A 15,309-nucleotide genomic window follows, 5' to 3' on the forward strand; every position below is an offset into this window, starting at 1 on the left:
TTAGATTAACAAAGAACTGACGAACAGGACCAACAAAAGCATCATTTAAATCATTAAACAGAGACATCCATCCTTGGAACTCAAGAAGTTCCTTAACTTGACTCAAAGCAGGAATATCAAAATATTCATTCTCAACACCACAACCAGATAACACAGTCCTAGAACTTAAAGAAGTTGCACCAGTACTGGGGTTAACAGGTTGTTTACCTTTAGCAGTCTTGGAGATACGGGAAACAGATGATGTTGCTGTCCTTTTCTCTCCTCTCTTAGGCTCAGATGGTGTAGTCTCCTTCTCTTCTGAGCCCTTAATGACCTTTGAAGCAGCCCTAGTCTGCCTTTTCCTTACAGAGCCAGTAGTGGTACCAGCAACCACCTTGGTCACCACTACATCTAGATCCTCCTCCATCTTCTTGTCCTCCTTCTCCTCATCCAATCCTTCATCAGCCACTTCCTCTAACTGTTTTTCAAGTTTCTTGGCTATCTTTTTAACAGGTTCCCCCTCAGAAGGTGATTTGGGGTTTGAAGAAACGGTTTCAGTTATTTGAGTGAGGGTTTCGATGGATTTCTCTTTTGGGGCCTTTTTGGATTTGGATTTTTGTGGAGAAGGGTTTAAAGTTTTAGTCTTTGATGGTGAAGCAGGTTTTTCCTTCAAGACATTCTCTTTTGAAGGAGTTTGTCTCAAGGGAACGACCTTGATGGGTTCAGTTTCAGAGGGGTTGATTTCTGGTGTTGCTTGTGAAGGAGTCTGCTCAGAGACGTTCATAAGAACATCCTTGATTGTTTCTTGAGATTTTGACGAGGGGGAACTAGCCAAAATTGCTTTGGAACCTCCTTTCCTTCCTCCTTTCCTTCCAGTTCCAGCCTTTCTCACCATTGTTGCTTGTCTAAGCTTCGAAGAATTGATCTTGTGTAGAGAGAGAAGTTGAGAATTTTTGATGAATGATGAATAATCACGGAGCAAAGAAAGGAAAGCAAATATATAGCAAGAGGAATTATAGAGACAATCAGAAATAAAATCAGAGGATCAGAAGATATTTGGAAGTTATTTTAATTTGGAAATAACTTCCATAAATGAACAACTGCCCATAATTGCAACTGTCAGAACAAATTGCCGTTGGAGGAAAATAACTGCCATATTTTAAAGATTTTAAAATCAAATAAGAATATAAAAAATATTTTCTCACGGTTTAATTTGAAATTAATTTCAAAATTAATCCGTTTGTATTTGCTGCTGTTTCCTCTGCTGGTAGGGTTACTGAAACAGTTGCTTATCTGTTCAATATGGCCTTCAATCCTGAAAGTGATTAGCTGCAATATTGCTCACATAGAGATAAGCAATTAACATTGAGATAATAGACAGATTGCAAAGGTATGATGCATGCACACATTTAAAGAATACTTAATTAGCCAATCATTGGGGAAAAACAGCTGAGAGAGGTCTCTTAGTTTGACCTAGTCAGACCTAACATGACTCTAAACTTGCAGAAAGACTCTTTACCCAATGGCTTAGTGAAGATATCTGCAATTTGTTCTTCACTGTTGCAAAAACTCAGCTCTACAAGACCTTTCTCAACATTATCTCTTAGGAAATGATGTCTTATCTCAATATGCTTTGTCCTGGAATGCTGCACAGCATTCTTAGAAATGTTAATAGCACTTGTATTATCACATAAAATAGGTACATTTTCATAGAAAATACCAAAATCTTTCAACTGGTTCCTTATCCACAACAGCTGGGAGCAGCAAGCTGCAGCAGCTATGTATTCAGATTCTGCTGTGGATAAAGCAACAGAATTTTGTTTCTTTGATCCCCATGAAATCAAGCAGGGACCTAAGAAATGTGCCATACCAGATGTGCTCTTTCTGTCTACTAGGAATCCAGCATAATCTGCATCTGTGTATCCTAATAGTTCAATTGAACCACCTTTGGGGTACCACAAGTACAGATCATCTGTTCCTACTAAGTATCTAAATATTCTCTTGACAGCCTTTAGGTGAGATTCTTTGGGATTGCTTTGAAAACGTGCACACAATCCCACAGAAAACACTATATCTGGCCTACTAGCTGTCAAGTAGAGAAGAGAACCAATCATACCTCTAAACAGTGTAGCTTCCACACTCTCTCCTTTATCATCACTGTCTAGCTTTGCATTTGTAGGTATTGGAGTTGCATATGATTTACTGTCTTGCAATCCATACTTCTTGATTAGTTCCTTTAGATACTTCTGTTGATGTATCATGATCCCATCAACTGTTTGCTTGATCTGCAATCCTAGGAAGAATCCTAGTTCTCCCATCATGCTCATCTCAAATTCACTTTGCATCAGATCTGCAAACTCACTACACAAAATTTGATTAGTAGCACCAAATATTATATCATCTACATATATCTGTACTACAATCAAATCAAAATTCCTGGTTTTGATAAAGAGGGTCTTATCAACCGTTCCTCTTCTATAGTCATGTTCCATCAGAAAGTTGGACAGCCTTTCATACCAAGCTCTAGGAGCTTGTTTAAGACCATAGAGCGCCTTGTCCAGCTTATATACATGATTTGGGAATTGACTATCAGCAAAGCCAGGGGGCTGCTCAACATATACTTCTTCTTTCAAATAACCATTAAGAAATGCTGTCTTAACATCCATTTGAAAGAGCTTAATGTTCTTATGAGCAGCAAAGGCAATCAAGATCCTTATTGCCTCAAGTCTAGCTACTGGGGCAAAGGTTTCATCATAATCAATGCCTTCTTGCTGATTATAACCTTGCACGACCAGTCTAGCTTTGTTTCTGACTATAGTACCCAGATCATCCAATTTGTTTCTGAAGACCCACCTGGTACCTATGACTGACCTGTTCTCAGGTCTTGGCTCAAGATGCCACACTTTATTTCTTTCAAATTGATTTAATTCATCTTGCATAGCCAAAACCCAATCAGGATCTTTTAAAGCCATCTTGTAGTCAGTTGGTTCTATATTAGATAAAAATGAGAAAAATGCACAAAAGTTTTCATAAACTGCTCTCCTAGTCTGAATGCCTTTACTGATATCACTCAGAATTTGTTCAGTAGGATGAGAAGATTTATATTTAAAAATGCTAGATCTAGGTGCATTCTCATTTAATCCATCAGAACCATCATGCATCCCTGGTTCATTTGTGCCATCGAATTGGTTTTGCACAGATGGACCAGTATGCTGAGATGTTCCCCCTACCTCCCTTACCTGGGTGGAAAACTTGTCCTGAAAGTTTTCTGTTCCCCCTGAGGTGTTGCTTTCTCCATTTACTTGGGGGCCTTCATCTCCATCCTCATGAGTATCCACTTGTTGAGGATCTCCTTCATTGTGACCAAGTCCTTCACCAGCAGCATCTGGTGAACCAGTATGTGAACCTGGTTTTTCTAAGGAAACATCAGTTGATTCTCCTGTAAAATACAAAAGTCCTATCTCATCTAAGTCATCAACCTGCACATTCTCACAACACATATTAAATTCATCAAAGACTGCATGAACACTTTCTTCAACACACAAAGTTTTCTTATTGAATACTTTATATGCCTTACTGTGAGAAGAATAACCAAGGAAAACAGCTTCATCACTTCTTGGATCAAATTTATCCAAGCTGTTCTTACCATTATTATGCACATAACACTTACAACCAAAGGTTCTGAAGTATGCTATGTTTGGTTTCCTTCCTCTAAGAAGTTCGTATGGAGTCTTCTTCATTTGAGGCCTTAACATCAACCTATTTAACATGTGACAAGCTGTATTTACAGCTTCTGCCCAAAAAGACTTGGGGAGACAACTCTCAATGAGCATTGTTCTTGCCATTTCTTCCAAAGTCCTGTTCTTCCTCTCAACTACTCCATTTTGTTGAGGAGTTCTTGGGGCAGAGAAATTGTGAGAAACTCCATGTTCCCTGCAGAACTCTATGAAGCTAGAGTTATCAAACTCTGATCCATGATCAGATCTTATGGCACCCAGTTGATGATTGATCTTGTTCTGAACCTGCTTTACTTACCAATTCCAAGAATGGTACCTTTGCTGTTATCACCAAAAGTCACCTTTCCCCCTTCATGAGCTGTAAGTGAGAGAAACTGTTTCCTATCCCCTGACATGTGTCTTGAGCAGCCACTGTCCAAATACCAGTAGGTATTGTCTCTCACTTCAGCCTGCACAGGAAAAATTTAAACATTAGCTTTAGGAACCCAAATCTTTTTGGGTCCCTTTCCAACAACAGATTCAAGCACGTCTTTTCTAACCCAAATCTGTTTAACATTTTTCTCATTTTTATCCAATCTACTTTTCCTGTCTTTACACTCATATTTCTTATGGCCATTCTTGCCACAATGATAGCACACATGCATGTCTTTTGCTAAGACATACTTACCTTTCTTATACTCCTGTAACCATGTAGTATCTCTGGGAGACCAGTTCCTCCTGTTCCCCTTCCCAGTATAACCAAGTCCCCTTCTACCACTGTTTCCAGCAGTTAAGGTTAACTGGTTCAATGAGTTCTGGGATTGGAGGACTTTATCCATTCTCTTCTTAAATTCTATGAACTCTCTATCCTTTAAATTCATTTTCTCATGCAGGGATAAATTCTGGTCAACAACTATCTCAAAGTCAAGCTTAGCTCTTTCAAGCTCAGCTTGCAATTTTGAAATACTTGAATCATGCAAAACTACAGGATCACATGAATTAGTCTTTCTAAGCTGGGCTAACTCAACCTGCAAGCTACAAATTTTAGCTTCACATTCATCATGCATATTACTAGAAACAGTTTCAGAACCAGTACTTTTGCTGTCCTTAACTAGGACATATGCTTTATATAGTTTCTCTACATCATCAACTAACAAGTTGAATCCTTCTAACAGTTTAGACCTATTCAGAGCACTTGCCCTAGATTTTATACTATCAAAGTCGTACAAGTCATCATCACTATAATCAAGCACGTTAATGACACAACTTGTAAACTGTTTCTCACATTCATCATCACTGTCATCACATAAACCCATATCAGATTTTATTCTCTGAATTTCAAGTTTGCTTTGATCTAAAGCAATCTCTAGTTCAGCTACTTCCTGCTTCAAGTTAGCACAGACACTTTCCAACAAATCACAACTTGAATTAGCAATATCATATTCTTTAGACTTTTCTTTAAACTTTCTCTTAAAATCATGATAAGCAATTCCAAGTTCTAAACATTGATCTAAAGCACTACTGGCACATTCCATCAAGTTTTCTCTATCATAAAAGAGCATATCCTTTTTGATCTGATCAATGTTTACCTGATGTTGATCCAAGGGGTGCTTCTTTGCCATGAGGCAGTGGACATCTGAGCTGGTTCCTCTGCTGTACCTGGTATCTTCTTCTGAACTTTGATTTAGTATTGCTGTCATACATACATCTGACTGACTTGAATCATCTCCCTCTTCATCACTGTCTGTATCTCCCCAGACAGCAGCAACCATGGCCTTTTTGTAGGCCATCTTGTCTGCTTCCTTGGACTGGTTGTCCTTCCATTGAGGACAATTCTTCACAAGGTGTCCCTTCTCACCACACTTAAAGCATCCTGTTGCAGAGAAATTGTTAGATTTTTTATTTGATGCATTATTAAACTTACCCTTGATGAATTTTCCCTTCTGGTTTCTGAAACTTCTTTCAAACCTTCTAGCCATCATTCCTATTTCATCATCCTCATCTTCGACTGTTCCCTTTAGTGCAATTCCTTTTGCTGGTACCTTCTCTGACTTAGATCCAACCAGCATTTCATGGGTCATGAGGGAACCTATCAGCTGTTCAACTGATAGAATTGAAAGATCCTTTGCCTCATAAATGGCTGTAACCTTGGGAGTCCATTCACCTGTCAAACTTCTCAAAATCTTTCTAACAAGATCTTCATCAGTAAAGCTTTTACCAAGAGATTTTAAATCATTTACAATAGTCATGAATCTACTAAAACAAGTATTAATATCTTCATCCTTAAACATATTAAAAGATTCATATTTTGACATAAGTAAATCAATTTTAGACCTTTTTACCTCACTGGTACCCTCAAAGGCAAGTTCAAGGGTATCCCAGATCTCCTTGGCAGTGGTGCATGCTGAGATCCTGTTTGTCTCATTCTCAGCAATGGCCTGTTGCAGTATTGACATAGCCTTAGCATTTTTCTCCAGCTTTTTGTAATCAGTGGAGATGTATTCATCTTCAGTCTTTGGGACTAGCTTCCCTTCTGGATCAGACTTCTCAATGGTCAAGGGACCATTCTTAACAACCAACCAGCATTCATAATCAATGCCAATGATGATATTCTTGATTCTGTTCTTCCACCATGCATAGTTCTTCCCATTGAACTTTGGTGTCTTGTTGTCATATCCCATAGCATTCTTTTCCTGAGTACTCATGATCTACTTCTCTAGGTGTTACCCTTACAAGAAGCCGAGGCTCTGATACCAATTGAAAGTGCAGCTGGTACTCAAGAAGGGGGGGGGGGGTTGAATTGAGTACAGGGCAGTGTTAAGAATTATTGGATTTTCTTCTCTATTTATGTAGGGGGACCAGGTGATGAACTGGTCCTGCAGCGGAAACAGAAAATTCAATAAATAATCAACACAAAGATTTAACGAGGTTCAGCTCAACTCTGAGCCTACGTCCTCCACTACCCTAATTACTTTTATTAATCAACTCTGAAAAACAAAAGCAATTACAAATGATCACACTCGTGATCCCCACACCTAACTCTAGGTGTCACTTCGCACTTGAACTCACAAGCACTTGCACTCACACTCGTAAATGCTACCCAATCACTAACCTCTTAGTGATTCAATACAAACCCTTTGTTTCCCTCTAAATGCTTCCTACTCAAAGCTTACAAGAGATAATTACAAAACAATCCTTACTGTGTGCATAAATAGTTTGTAAGAGATGAACTAACTATTTCCCTTAGAGTGTATTTCGAGCTTTCAAAGATAGAGAAGTTTTTCAGAAAAGCTCACTCGAAATTCTGATCGAGTTTATGCTTTTATAAGGTTGGGAGATGAATTCTTTCGTGATCTTTTCAGATCATAACTTAGGTAAATAGAATATCTTTTATTTTGTAAATAAGAGATATTCTAAGATATTATTCTACTTTCCATAAATGGGTAGAATAATATATTCTAAGTTATATGCGAAATAATTCATCTCCAACTCTGCATACACTGAATCAATTAGTTTAGTAAATATTCTCTAAGGATAGGAAATATATATTCCAGAAAATATTTACTGAACTAATGTCCAGGTTCATGAAACAAGCTACGAAGCAGCTGTTTCCCAACCTGTTAGTGTCCTAGAGATCAGGTCAACTTTTCCTGATCTCTACAACACTAAATATTCTAAGTAAGGGATACAGATAGCTCACGTACAAACATCCATGCACACTTAACATTATAAAGACTACAAAGATCAACTATCCTAATCTGAGAGACTTCATAATCTTCAAGTCTTGACGGCCTTCCTTGATAGAACATTCTGATACAGATTTCTTGAATGCTTTGATTCAAAAGAACTTCATATTGCCTCAAGTACTTGGGATAGCTGTTCCTGTTCAAAATGTCAGTTGATATAATATAAAACCAACAAGAACCAGCTAGTCAGCTGTTTGTCATCACTCAAAACCTTAAGTGACTCAACAGACACGGATTAAAGGAATTAACTAAGACTAGCTTGACACAAAAAGATATATAAAAATAAATAAATAAATAAAAAAAGTTGACACTAAAAGGACACCTAAACTGGATAGGCTGTAGTATATTGGTTATAACTTTTGATCTGTGACTTTGATTGGGACGAAACCAACTCCAAATGAAAGATAAACTTGGGGCTACAGATCCATAGGTGGCTCGACACGTAACTCTTTCTAGAACTCTGGATATGACCAAAACAAGTTGACTCTTGTGTAGTATACGGGAATAAAAATTCGGGTGACTAAAAAATTATAAAAAAAAAAAATCTATGGCTCGACTCTAATAATAAAAAAAGGGTTTGATAAGAGAAAAATAAATAAATAAATAAATAAAAAGTCAAAAAATGCACATATAAGAACATTATCACGAATGATGGAATGAAGTTCGCAACCTAAAGTCAAGTTCTATGTTCGACTATGGTCAAGCTTAAAAGGTTGTCAAAGGGTACCATGGTTAAGAGTTTGGATGCGTTAGCAAGGAAGCCTCCCTTGAGGGTGTATGCCAACGGGTGGCTCCACGAGTTCTTGATAAAATCGAACTCGACTCCATGGTTTGGGTGGATTTAAAAACTCGGATGAACCCTTATTGCCACGAGCGTTTTTGGGTTGATAGAGCTTAAATCCTCCGGGCTAACCACATACGTAGAACACGTACTATTGTGGCAAAATAGGTGTTGAGTAATTAGGTTTTGATGATTGTAAACTAATGATGATTATCTATCTAATGTGTTTGTTAAGTTATGCATAGAAAGAACAAGTTATTCTTGGAACAGGATATAAGGAACCTGAGCAATATATGATAAGAAATACAGAACAAGAACAATGATGAGTGTTATGGTTGATAAACATGATGATGGCTAAAGAACCATGAAGGTAACTATGTAAATATGTGTTTGCATATGTTAGCTTCATGTGGTAAGTACACTATGCATACATGAGTTGTATAAGTGTAGGAGTATTTACATAAGCTTTAAGTTTAATTAGTTCTCTCACTAGAAGTTTATTTATGACAAACAAAATTCAATCTAATGTTTCTCTTAAGTGTTTATGTGAATACAAGAACTGAATTAGGTGAAGTCAATGGGTTGGAACATAGAAGACTTCAAGAGGAAAAAGAGAGAATGAATGAACCTAAAGCAGGTTCTCTATGAGAACCAAACCACGAAGGAACTTGAAGGTATTCTCTAACAAGATCGAGAAGGAACTTTCGGCAGGCTTTCCCACAAAAGCCGGAGCATGTTCCCTAGCAGGTACATGAAGAGTTCCATAATCCCTAATAGGTACACGAAGAGTTCCGTAACAGGAACTTAGTTCTCTAACAAGAACTATCTAAGTTCCCTAACAGGAACTTGCCCCGAGATCTAGAATACATCAATACTACAAGATTCCAGAACAAGAGTTTCAAATAAACAACATGAAGACAGAGAAATCGAAGTATATCGCTCTAGGATTCATGTAAGTATGTTGGACATAAAAGTCAGTCTGGAACAAGTCTAAAGAACCAAGGTGAACTCATGATAGTCAATGAAATTAGAGTTACTATCTTGTCAGGAACTCAGAGACTGTCAGAGTTCCGAAACCTAATCGGAACTTAGGTCTGCACGTCGTTAAAGGTCGCAGGTTGAAATTAATAATATAAATATTTACCTAATACGTGCATATCTTTTAGGGATTTGATTTTACAGAATAAAGATATTTATTTTTCTAATAAACCTCTTTGGAAAAAGATAAGTTATTTTTGGAAAATATTTTCACCAAATTAAGTTTTAAATAAAATCTAATTTTATGGCAAGTATATCTTTTGTTAAAAGATATGATAAATATATCTTTTGTAAAAAGATATGGTAAGTATATCTTTTATAAAAAGATATGGTAATTATATCTTTTGTTAAAAGATATATTAGTATATTTGGAAAATATAAGATTTTGATAAAGTCTAATTTTATGGTAAATATATCTTATTAATATTAATAGAATATATTCTTAACAAAAGATATATTTTTGGAAAACTTATTTTTGGAAAATATCTTTTATTTCTATCTTTTAATAAAACTTATCTTTTACAAAAAATATGCTCATATGTATTCATTCAAAGTTGAGGTTGACGAAGTGCAGTGGTCGTGTTTAATGGTTTCATCCTTCACCACGAAGCTAAGTCAAACCTCCAGGTCAAAGTTCCAGTCAGTTCCAGACAGATCTTGAGTGTCCAGCATATTAGTTTTATCTCTTTATTCATTGGTATGTATTTAGAGTTATTCCTTGAGATCTTGTAATTGAGAAAAAGGGTTTTGAGTGTTTTATGTATTGGGGTGTGAGAGTTCGCGAGGATTATAATTGTATTAAGAGTGAAATGTGTGAGCTTCTAGGGTGAAGCCGATTGAGCTTCTAGTGTGAAGCCGATTGAGCTTCTAGTGTGAAGCCTAGTGGGTAGTACTTTGGTAGTACGAGTGAATCTAAGTGTGGTACTTAGGTTGGGTAGGATAGGGTCCTATCGAGTAGCAAGTGTGGAACTTGTGAACAAAGGTCTGTGTTAATAGGTTGTAACTTAGTGTTTTCCCTATTATAGTGAAGTGGTTTGTGTTTGAAATCCCTTGGAGGGTCGAGGTTTTACTTCCAGTTAGGCCCTGGATGGTTTCCTCGTAAAATTCTCTTTGCATTGTCTAAATTCCTAACAACAATCAGTTTTATATTCCGCGAAATGTAGGCACAAGGAACATACTACAATTCACCCCCCCTCTTGTAGTATATCATCCGAAATAACAATTGGTATCAGAGCCAATGCTCTAGATAAAACTGGGTAACCCCGAGGAGCAAGTTCCAGGCTAAGATGGATATCTACGAGGAATGCAGCAATTGGAACTCAACCCGAGAATGTTCCCAACACCAAATGAAGACCAAAATCTGCTTGTAAAGCAGAAGTAGTTCAAAGATTAACATCTTGGAGGTAAGTGTTTCGTCTTTGAATTCTTTGTTATATGCATGTTATTATGTGTGCAAGTTCCTTACAGTATTTCTAGCTAAATTGTTGATTTTATTGTTAATATTTTTAAATCAATTTTGTGTAACCTTAAATCTGATTTGGAGTGTATTTAAAAATCATTTTTTCAGATTTATAAATTGATTTATTAATAAAGAATCAGTTTTTTAGAAATAGTTCAAGGAACTTATTGTTTAGAATTATGCATATTTGGTCATTCGGAACCTGGACTACCCCTGAATGGAAACTTTATTCTTTAGGCAAGGTAATAAACGTATATTTTGAATATTTGCCAAAGAATGACCTTATCATGTGTCCTTATTATTCTGATTATTTATTATGTAGACACATGATGTTAATTGTTAGTAAAGATAGTTGGTTTAACAGTATTTGTTTTAATTATGGATTATTTACGTCTATTACTAACATGAAGGTACCCAATATATATTGGGTAACCAAATCCAAAAGGTGACCGATTTTGCAGGCTATGTGAGTGGAGACAACTTATTAATAACGATGATTTTTGGTTGTTTGTATATATGGAATTATATGCAAGTTCCTCTCACTACAAAGCCTTTATAAGAGGTTTGTAGTAGGTGAAGCGATAATATGGATAAGCGTGTAAGTCACATATACATTTCTCTATAAATATTGGTCATGTGCTTTTGGTATGTATTGATCCTTCACAAATTCCTATTAAAATTCAATTCCCCTTTTCTATGAAGGTTATTAGTGAATGGATGTAAAAGAGAAGTTGTTTTGAAGCTTATAACATATATCATGACAAACTAACTTCTCTTCTAGTTTTGTGCTGGTTATTAATGATTGTTTTGTAGGTTTTTCCATTGAGATAAATCGATGCATAAAAGTTTGTTCTATTAGGAACTCAGTGCTTAACTTTGTTGGAACTTGGTAAACTTGAAATGACAAAACGAATTAGGGATACAGGAACAACAAAGCTTCTATGTCAAGATGCAATAAGAGTTAAAGTATAAGTTTTTGTTCAACTTCTTGTTCAAGTTCCTATCGTTTAAAGTTCCTTGGAACAAAGCATAAATTCCTGTAGCAGACCCTTATGAAGGATGATAAAGAAACATGATTATCTTTGACTACGTGTTGGAGATTTATAATTTGGTTTACATAATAAATTCAAAAGGGAGTATTCTTACAGGAACTTTATGCCTCAAAACTTTTATGCTTTAGGTTTAATCTATATCTTTTGACTAACCTACAGACTTTTTGATTGCTCAAAGGAATCTCTTGGGTTTTGATTTTTCAGGTTATATATTTCGAATGAATATTTGAGGAACTTTAACAAGGTGTTGAAGAATTTGAGATTAAATCAACATGTTCCTTTACCCAAGATTCAATGGTCAAAGGACTAGAAGGACATGTTCCAATCTGATATCAATAGGAACATGAACATTTGAAGGTGAATAGTAGGAAGGAACTCGTGGTATCTCGACAGCGAGGTTCCAAAGGGATGGTGATTGTTGAAACAAGATATCTCCTGATATAAACCTACAATGGAAGAACTATGACTTATAAGACTAACATGAAAGGTAAAATTGTTGCATAATAGGAGGTTAGTAAGTCAAGTTCCTATGCCATTGTGAACATTTCTCTTGTCGAGTTTTTGATGTACATTTTTTGGTTTTTAAATGTTTGTAACTCTAGATGTTTTATGAAATACTTATATGCTTCAAACTGTAAACATGTCAATCTTTTCGTGCTTGTTAAACCTAGTAGGAACTCAAAAATAGGTATATGTATATGTAAGTTCCAAACAAGTGAAGATTGAGAAGCATGAGAATCAAAACATGTTATAATCTCTTTCAACATCGGGTAGATGGTAAGCAACACTAATCCATTGGATCTTAGTGATATGGATCTGTTTATCATGTGATATTTAGAGTCTAATTGAAAGAGATGTCTTGTTTATAAGTGATGAGCGCAAATGGACACTTGGTTACTTTTCTTAATAGAAGAGATGATGAACTATTTGTTGAAAGTCTTTTCTATCACAGGGTATGTGGCTAAGTGTTAATTATTTATGAAGTTGTAGATCTAACGATGGAACCTAGTTCCAATCATGTTTGATGTTTGTTGCAGGAACACAAGATTGACAACAAATATTCAACTTTGAATCATGAAAGACACGAAGAGAACAAAGTTATATGCTAATGGTCTTTGCAGGTTCTTTGGAATAGTTTTCAATACCTCTTGCTAGATCATCAACACTTAAGCAATAGATCTTTGATTAATAAGACACCTTATGTTCTACTTAGGGATGTTTGATGATAGAAGTGCCAAGGCGATTTATCCATAAACGCCTAGAATAGTAAAACATAAAGAGTTTACTCTATCTTGTTTAATGTGCAATAAGTGAACATATTTTGAGACTAACATGTTTATTCCCATCAAACAGGTTATAAAAGATGAACTCATAAGTTCTTGTAGAACTAACTGAGTTCCTAGTAAAGAAATATGTCACTAAGAATAACACAAGGGATAGCTACATACGTTGAGGAACTTTCAGATGATAATAAGTTCCAACTCGTACAACAAAGTTCAATAAACTCAATACAAGAAAGCAAGTTCCAACTAAGTTCCAGAGATGAGATAATATTTGTTTCGACCAGAAAAATCTCAACAAACTATGGAATTACTGTGTCTTTCATGCACATGTAACCAAGGCCAACAACATTAAAGCATTTGAAGATGTATCTTGGATCTGCAGCAGGAACTTAATAAGCTTAAAAGGAAAAAAGTGTATGTCACATCCTGAACCTATTCTAGAACACCTAAAAAGGGTCGAAGATTGAAAAGGGTGTTCTGGAAAAAGCTTGTTAAGTAAGGCATGTGAATGGAACAAGGCCAGGTTGGTTCTTAAAGGAAACAACAAATATAAAGGTATGTATTGTTTTTAAAGAACTTGTTGCTCGTGTAACTAGACTTGAAGGTAATTGAATATTATTAGATCTTACTGTTTAAATAGGGATTAGAGTTGTACCACATGGATGCCGTGTATGTTTTTCGTATGAATTTTTATGTACATCTATGTGGAACATACTCTAGGATAGAATGCTATCTAAGTTTCTTCTTGAAATTTGAGCTTTAAAATTGTCGATTTTTGCTTTCAAGATAGATTGATTTTTTAGTTGTGCTTGCTTACATTGATTATATTTCTGGTACAACTAATGAATCATTGTGAATTGATTTTTTATGATTCTATGATGAGGAAATATATTTGTAAGCATTAACCACTGACAATGGAACTTGAGTTAGAAGTGGAAGTTCATATTAGATTTGAGATCATCAAGGAACAGAACAACCACTTCAAGAACTCCAAGGTAAGCCATCATATCAACCAATGTTTTAAAAGTTATATTTTTACTGGTTTAAGACTACTTAAGATATAAGTTCTTGTTCACATGACGTCATTAGATGAATTGAATTGATATATTTTTGGTATAAATGCAATATGTGAATTTGTGAATTGATTCTCTTATAGTTATGTCTTGACTCATCATATCCTTGTTTATTGCTTAATGGAACAAAACTTGATGAAACATAACATGAGTATAAAGTATTTTTCCCTTAAGTTATGTCAAGTTGGGGTTCCTATGCATGTTAAACTTGAGTAAAGAATGTACGCTTATTGTTTATGTGTCACACTTAGTTCTTATGTTGTAAAAGACATACTCACTTGCCTAAGAGTATTAGAGGTCTCATAATAGAACTATGGGTGCTGTCAAACACGAAGTTCCTAAGTTGCCAAAGGAACAATGGAAGAAACTTTTATGGAACAAGACAGGTTAGTTCCCAGACCGTTTGTATCTCACTTGTTTAAATTTCAGAGGGAACTAACCTATCTTTTTGCCAACTTTCAAGCATCCACACTAAATATCTTCGAACGCAACATTATCCTACAACTCTAAGTTGTGTGTCCGTGTTGCATATACTTTAATTGTCTCATATACAGAAAATCGAAGATTCTTATACACCAAATTCAATTTCCTCTTTCCGTTCATATACGTTTACCTCTTATTCTCAATTCCCATGTGCTCTAAGTTTGTTCATCATCTTTTATGGTTCGATGAAAGGTGAAGAATGGTGATTACATGTTGAGGGGGAAGTTGAAGAAAAAGTAAAAGTAAGCACTTAAAAAGGAAGAAGAATGGTAAGGGACTAAGGGGGAATAAGGTAGGAACCAAGAAATTATAATGGTTCAAATCTAGTTGTGGAACTCAAGTGTATGAGTAAGTATGATCTTTATTGATTTAAAATGTATTATTCTAAGAAATCATGCAAATTGTGTAATGACACCCTTTAAAAAAATGATAAAAAAAAGAAAAAGAAAAAGAAAAAAAAGGGTGATCAAATATTTAATTTCCTGGATATATAGATATGAAGATGACGTGTACTCGTATGCTTGGTGAGCTAGTCAAGGAACAATAATAAACGATGAAGGAACTTGACTATGATGAAGTTGAAATCTACTTAAGTTCCAGTGTGCAGGATGTTCCTCAAAGAAGTTGATGGTTTAAGTAAAGGAGCTTGGTTATCAATTAGAAAAATGAATATGTGTTGTGTTTAGCAAGAGGTTCAAG

General features: G+C 35.6%; 1 pseudogene; it reads right to left on the bottom strand.

The window, feature by feature from the left end:
- Positions 1 to 1,442: 1,442 nt before the first annotated feature.
- Positions 1,443 to 2,093, bottom strand: LOC145632753 (secreted RxLR effector protein 161 pseudogene; annotated as a pseudogene).
- Positions 2,094 to 15,309: the final 13,216 nt, after the last annotated feature.

The sequence above is a fragment of the Chenopodium album genome, chromosome 5 (genome assembly GCF_948465745.1).
Source record: "Chenopodium album chromosome 5, dcCheAlbu1.1, whole genome shotgun sequence".
NCBI lineage: Eukaryota > Viridiplantae > Streptophyta > Magnoliopsida > Caryophyllales > Amaranthaceae > Chenopodium > Chenopodium album.